Genomic DNA, 6,838 nt, shown 5'->3' with positions numbered 1-6,838 from the left:
TAATAGAAAGCTGCTTCCTTCAACTTACAGGAAAGCGCAAGGATCTTATTTAGATTTTTTGTTCCGTATTTTCGTAAATGGATCAATCTAGGATTACCTACTATTTGGAAATTTTTTTGACGTTCGTGATAAATTTCAATGCAAAACCAAAAATATCACTCATCTGTCTCCTAATTGTACGCCCTTTTATATTTTAAACTCTAAGCTAGGTCTGTATACGGAGACGGTTAGTATTCAGGATTCACTATGAAGACGTTAAGTAGGCCATTTATCACGTCGTAAGAACAGTGGGTGGTACAGGAAACTTAGTTCCAAAGAATATGAGAGGCTATTATGCGTACTCGTACTGTCAACTTTTGTGTTATATTGCGATGTTTTTATACTTATAAGGTCGATGATGAAAATGAGAAGATAATTTTGTGTTTAGAGGAGCTGAAAAGTGTGCAAGGGCAGCGCTTTATATTATAATGCAGAAAATTGTCATTGTCCCACCATCAGAAAACGGACAGTGTTGCGGTGTTGAAAAATTTCGAAAAACTGAAGCTGATTTATCGGTTAGGTGCCCACAACAAATGTGAACACAGTGTATGTGTTTAAATGAGGGTTAATTGAATTTTATTTTATAGCATATGGTAAATTGACATTTTAATAGGTTTGAATGAGTAGGCTAAGCCGTTCTTTAACCGTAAGGATAGATAACTGATGACTTTAACCGTAAGGGTAGATAAAGTGAAACAAATGATAGTGCATTCTAATGACATCTGTCATTCTTATTTCAAATGCATGATTTAATTTACATTATTAGAATAATTTAGGGGTTCATTTTATTTAAATGTTACTTTAATTGATTTGGTATAATAAATTTAAATCTAAAGAAATTCTACGGTACCCTTAAATACCAATTTCACTACTTCTCAATTGCAAGACAAATATTTTCAGTGTCTTCTAATGTTTCAGTCCTGTCGATGTTGCATTGACCTCCATAGATTTCTCCAAGCTGAATACCTAGAACATGGATCGTATTGGTTGGAATGATTGTGCGCCCTTCAAAGTCTCAGCTTTCCCCTAAATCAAAAGTATTAACACTTAGAAATATGAATAGTATCAAAGTGCTCGGTCTTAGTCACCGCGTTTATATTATCACTATCCATTTAATCATCATGTGCGGCAAATTTCGTAATTTTTATTTCACCGGGTAGTTTTTTTCGATTATTATCACAACACTTTATTTGTGCACTTCGAACTCGAAAATTCGTAATTGTTTATATTTTGTTCTTATTTCGACGTAAAAACGCCACGCGTCTATTCGCATTACTGTGTTTGGTCACAACGCTTATCTGGTATATCGTCGAATGTTCACCGAGAACAACAGACTCCCCAATCTTTCCCGTTTCTAGACCAACACACCTTTTAAAACGAATATTTATCCACCAATTAAACAACGTCACCCATTCAATGAAATTGGTTAACAGCTGTAACTTAAGTACACGTTGACTCATTTTCCGTCTACTCAGCAGGGCCACACACAGCGCAAAAAAACAGATAAAGAGTAAACAACAACATTCTGAAAATTGTGACGGGCAATTGCAAAATTTTGTTGACGATACCTGCTCATGATTATTAATCTGTATTGGCTAGCACGACTCGTGTATGAGATATCCTACGTTGTTTCCAAAAAAAGTTGACGAGAATAGGTCGATGGAAAATCTCAACTTTTGTAAATGGATGTACTGCGGTCTTTTCTATTAATTATTTCAATCGATTGCACAAATTACACAATCCGCCGGGAAAAGAAAATGCCATTGAAAAAATGTACAGGGAGAATTTCTTCCTTCGCAAGTTTTTTTAAGAGTAAATCGACTTAATTTCTCTCCGTTCTGTTTTAATTTTCGATGGCTTAAACTGAATCCTTTTCATTTTGCGCGAATTTACAAGAAGAAGAGAGACACGACCCCCCCCCCCCCACTTTTTGTGCCACCACCAGGTCATGGCCCTGAACTTTGCTCAAAGTTCGTCTCTTGGGTTTACGGACCAAGTTCGTGGTCTTGGAATCTGGACCAAGATCGTGGTCTGGGATTTTGGAGTTTCCCGGTTACATAACTTACTAAGAGGTGGCCTTGTTTAATGGTGCAAGGTCGTACTTTGGGATTTCTCCAACGAATGAATATCTTAGGAGTTTATTCCCACGCGAAAAATACTAATTAGCTAACCTATTCCGAAGAAATGGAGGTTTGAGGACAAAATAGGCCGCCTGTTTTCCCCGTTTTTTAGTGTTTTGAAACCTTGTACATCAACCACGTCCACCACTCTTGTTTTTACTGCAATTAACTGAAAATCATAAATTGAAATAATTGGTAACACTGGGTAAATTCCTTGGCACGACCTTGCAAGGTCAATCTTTAGTTAGTAATAAGTACTTCGAAGGTTATTTGGTTGCTACCAATTTTATTAGTAAACTTGGAAAACTAGGAAACGTTATAGGCAAGTAAAATTTGGAATGCATAACTTGTCATTTTTTAAGAGCTGCTTAGGTTCTGCAGACGGCGTCTTTCTCACATTGTATTTACTTATTGAAAGCCTTTGTCTTGTTCGCACTTCCCCTAAAATGTACGTACTATTGTTATTGCTAACGGTACATTTCTTTCACATGCGAATAAAACTTGGAAAGAATAAGGACTTTCAACCACAAACTAGAAAAAGGGTATATCAGTACAAAACCATTATTGTTTCGCATTCTTGGTCGCTTCAACGTTTTGCTTTTCTTCTTCTTTGAAAATTTTGAAATACATAATTTGTCATTTTCTAAAAGAGTAGCGTTGCCGTTTTAGCAACCTAACGCCATATTAAAGGATTCATCCTATTTTGATACAAATTAAGATATGTTGAATTGAAATTAAGCTAAATAAGATTCCGATTAGAGAAAAGCCCTCTTGGCACTCCTACGCTACCTCCGAAGATTCGTCAAGTAAATACCAGGATACGACGTTGCACCATTAAAGAAGGCCACGAGTTATGTAACAGGGGAACCCCAAAATCCCAGCTAATGACCTTGGTCTAAAATCCAGAGGAAAACCTTGGATTACGACCTCGGACCAAATTCGAAGACCATTACATTGTGACGTCACCAAAAAGTGGCGAGGGATAGTGTCTCTGTTCTACTTTTACATGTCACTGAGTTAAACTTTTTCAATCACATCTACGCGACTGCGATTGTGTCTGTGCGTAAATTTTCTTCTTAACTTTTTTTTACTTGAAGTGAAATTGAATCCACGGCTTATTTCCCTCGGTCAATAACGAACCAAATAGCGAAAAAAGTAGAACAACAGCGCTTAAGATAAATAACTAGTACCGTCTCAACGAACGAGCGGACGGACGGACGGACAGACGGACGGACGGACGGACGAAGTATAAATTGTGCACAACTCCTGTGCAGATAAAGCGCATTTTTTAACCGAAATAGCTCTTGTTTTGACATCACCAATGGATATATTTCTTGCAGATGCCTCAATCGCCCGTTGTGAGTACCCTCTTCCGACAATCCGTTCTTGAGGTATAAGGGAATATACCCGATCACGATAAGAGGTCGAGGAGGCGGGCTATGGTTGGTAGAAATTAATTCCTTTCGTTGAGACCTTTCATTTGAGTACCATGAAGGATAAAACTAGTTCCACTCCCCCCCCCCTTCCCCTCTTCCCGTACTTTTATAAGAGGACAGAAAGAAGGGGGAAGTAGTTGGTAGAAAACGGTTCCTTTCGTTGAGATCTTTAATTAGAATACAATGAGAGATAACATTAATTTTTAACCCCCCCCCCCCCCCCCCACCCCCACCCTCAGGGCCATCGCTCACTGATTTCGAAAAAGAGTCGCACGGGTAAGTTATAGTTTGTACATTTCGATGAAACCTTGCATTAGACTACCATGAAGGGTAGAACGTGTGTTTACGCCACCCCTCCCCCCCATTTTCTAAAGTTTAACTTGACCAATTGGTTGTCTTATGTAAAAGTTATGCACGTTTTACTTTCAAAAGCAGTATCTCAGAAAATAATTCGTGAGGGCCCCCCTTTTAGACAGCGAAATTTGATGGCCGTCTGGCACACCTTCAAGGTATAGGCTACCTTCTGCAAAAAAAATTCCAGGACTCTAGGACCTTTCCCCTAGAAGTAGTTCAAAACGGTAGAAGTGGGTCCGGACGGACGGACGGACAAAACGCAAACAATAGCACATTTTTTTAATTCTTAAAAAATGCGCTAAAACCATTTGCCAGACCTCGAACTTTCACAACGGAAAATTATCACAAATTTGAGTCAGAAGACGACGGATCTAATTTACCCGGGGTGTCACGTTTTCCCCATTAATTTCATCTTACTGCACGAAAATCAGGACGTTAATTAAGGACCATTCGCCCAAAAATGTACACAACAAAATTTTCAAAGCACCTGCTTTCGAATGAGACAACCTTTTATAACTTGTAACACCCAATTCAAAATATTTGCGCAGCCCCAAAAAATTCAAACTGAGACCTAACTTGGAAGAAACCTCCCTCTCCTATATAAAAATGACAAATTGTAAGACCCTAACGGAATGTATCGTTCAAATGTAAATGTTTCGCTTTTAAGTTATAATTCTGTATGTGATTCGATGATACAGGATCGGGCTTGTCTATTAGGGCGTATCGGGGGAAAAATATATTGAGGGCACGACCATAGACTAAATTGGAATGCAACATCCCTACCTGCATGCCATAAAAATTGCACATCACCATCATAGCTGACCATTGAATGTTTGGGGTGACATATAGGGACCACACATAATTCTTAAATAGATTGATGGTATATAACAGCTATTAATCTATAGTACACTATTTATCACTTCGGTATCGACCTTGAGACTTCCATTAAACACAATTCAATTAACAAACGCTCCCAGAGACATCTCGAATAAGCACGTTATGTTTACTCAAAAGAATCCGCTTTCATTCTTTATCACCGGTGACTAATCCTTTATCGACTTGACGGCGACTTGATGGCGCCTTGATGTCGCTCTAGAAAATTCGCTGCAATATTATATCTTAGTGCTTTCTCTAGTTAAATGCAATGTCACGTTATGATCTAACTGATTACAGGCGTAAATAATTATATAATAACCAACCTTAGGGCCGCAGCTGTAAGGAACATTTAACATCTAACATAATTTATCTCTATACACACATTTTTCAATTCGTTCTAAAAAAGGAAAAAATAACACCACATGTGTATGCGTCAATGCCTTAGTACCTATAAACAATTTTAGGTATACGATTACTTATGATAATCATGTTTGAGTATACGACACTCTCAGTGAGTACCCTATGTTCTATACTCTAACACTACATTCTGTATTCGCACTTGACATCACAAGTAGATATGTCTCGTCCAGACGTTCCAATCGGGTCTAGGACAACAGTGGGTGCAGCTTGCTATTTGGATGTAGGCGTAAGACCTTTAAAAGGCGCATATATCCAGCGTAATAAAACATTGTACGTGCCTATTAAGCTTCGAGGAATTAATTTCTTTATCAACAACAACGCACCTGGACTCAAGAAAAACTGAAGACGTATCAATTGAATATGGAGATCTCTTCAATCTGGGTGAAGTGTGAGGCAGATCTATCTACGTTTTGTGGGCCACCGTAGGAACACGAACTCAAGACCTAGAGCGACCTTTTTCCTCGGACAGTTTCTGTGGGGGGATCACATCACATTGAAATTATTGAAATCAATATATTCAAACATTCTCCTAGGAAAATAGAACCAGTTTTTCTATACCAAGCAAGCAGCACATGAAAATTGGTTTTGATAACATAGCACCATAACAACTCGTCTATCAAAGAGTCGTTGAGTGTTTTTAATTTTTCGGGTGGGGAATTGTAAGACCACTAACAGAAATTAAACCTGTCTGTCTTGAACCCTATATGATCGGGGGTGCACCCTTACGGACTTTATTGGTATATAAGTCCAATTAAACTAGAATTTCTTCATTTTCGGAACGGCTGTAAATTATGCTTTTTAAACTCAAATGATAGGCGCGCTTAGTTATCAAATGGGCATGACTTTAAAAGGCGTCCCAACTTCCAACTACTTAAAAGGCTACCATAAACCGAAAGCACTACGAGATGCTGCATATTTAGTAAAAACATGTAAATAGAAGTAGAGTAGGTACATTAGGCAGTAAAACTTTACGATATGAAAGTTAAAATTTACAACTTTAGGTAGCAAAAGAGTAAGCCGCAAAAGTATCGATATAATAAAATATTTACCCTACCTACCTACTTTCTGTGTATTTTGTCGTGATTTCCAATAATAAACCGGCGGCACCACCGGTAGCTAAATACAGCGTCATAAAATACGAAAAATCCGACCGTGTTTATTCCTTCAAATTCCCGACATTTAAAAATGTTGGGGTTGATTTGCGATCTATAAAATTTCTAAATTCCGCCGCACCTCCAAATCTCACAATGATTTTCATCCGCCTTTCTGTCTTTCGCGTACATGTTAAGTATCAATGTAACATGAAAATGAGTTGTTTTCATATTCAACCCTTTCGAATAGTTAGAAAGTACAAGAGCCCACTTAAAATTCTGCGGTCGAGTCAGTTTTAATTGGATTAAACGAAGAGGAAAGAATCCAAGAACGCTATGAAAACGGAACAGCCCTTAATTTGTTTCATAACGGTTGTTGTAGTAGTAGGCGGCGAAACTCTTTCAAGTGATAAGTAGCTAATTTGTTAAACAGCCGCTTCATCCACTTATATCCCCAGATTTATTACCAACTTGAGGGTTCAAAGTTACTAAACTTTACAGA

The sequence above is a fragment of the Photinus pyralis genome, unplaced genomic scaffold, assembly GCF_008802855.1.
Source record: "Photinus pyralis isolate 1611_PpyrPB1 unplaced genomic scaffold, Ppyr1.3 Ppyr1.4_LG8, whole genome shotgun sequence".
NCBI lineage: Eukaryota > Metazoa > Arthropoda > Insecta > Coleoptera > Lampyridae > Photinus > Photinus pyralis.
The sequence above is the reverse complement of the archived record's forward strand: the minus strand, read 5'-3'. Positions refer to the sequence as shown.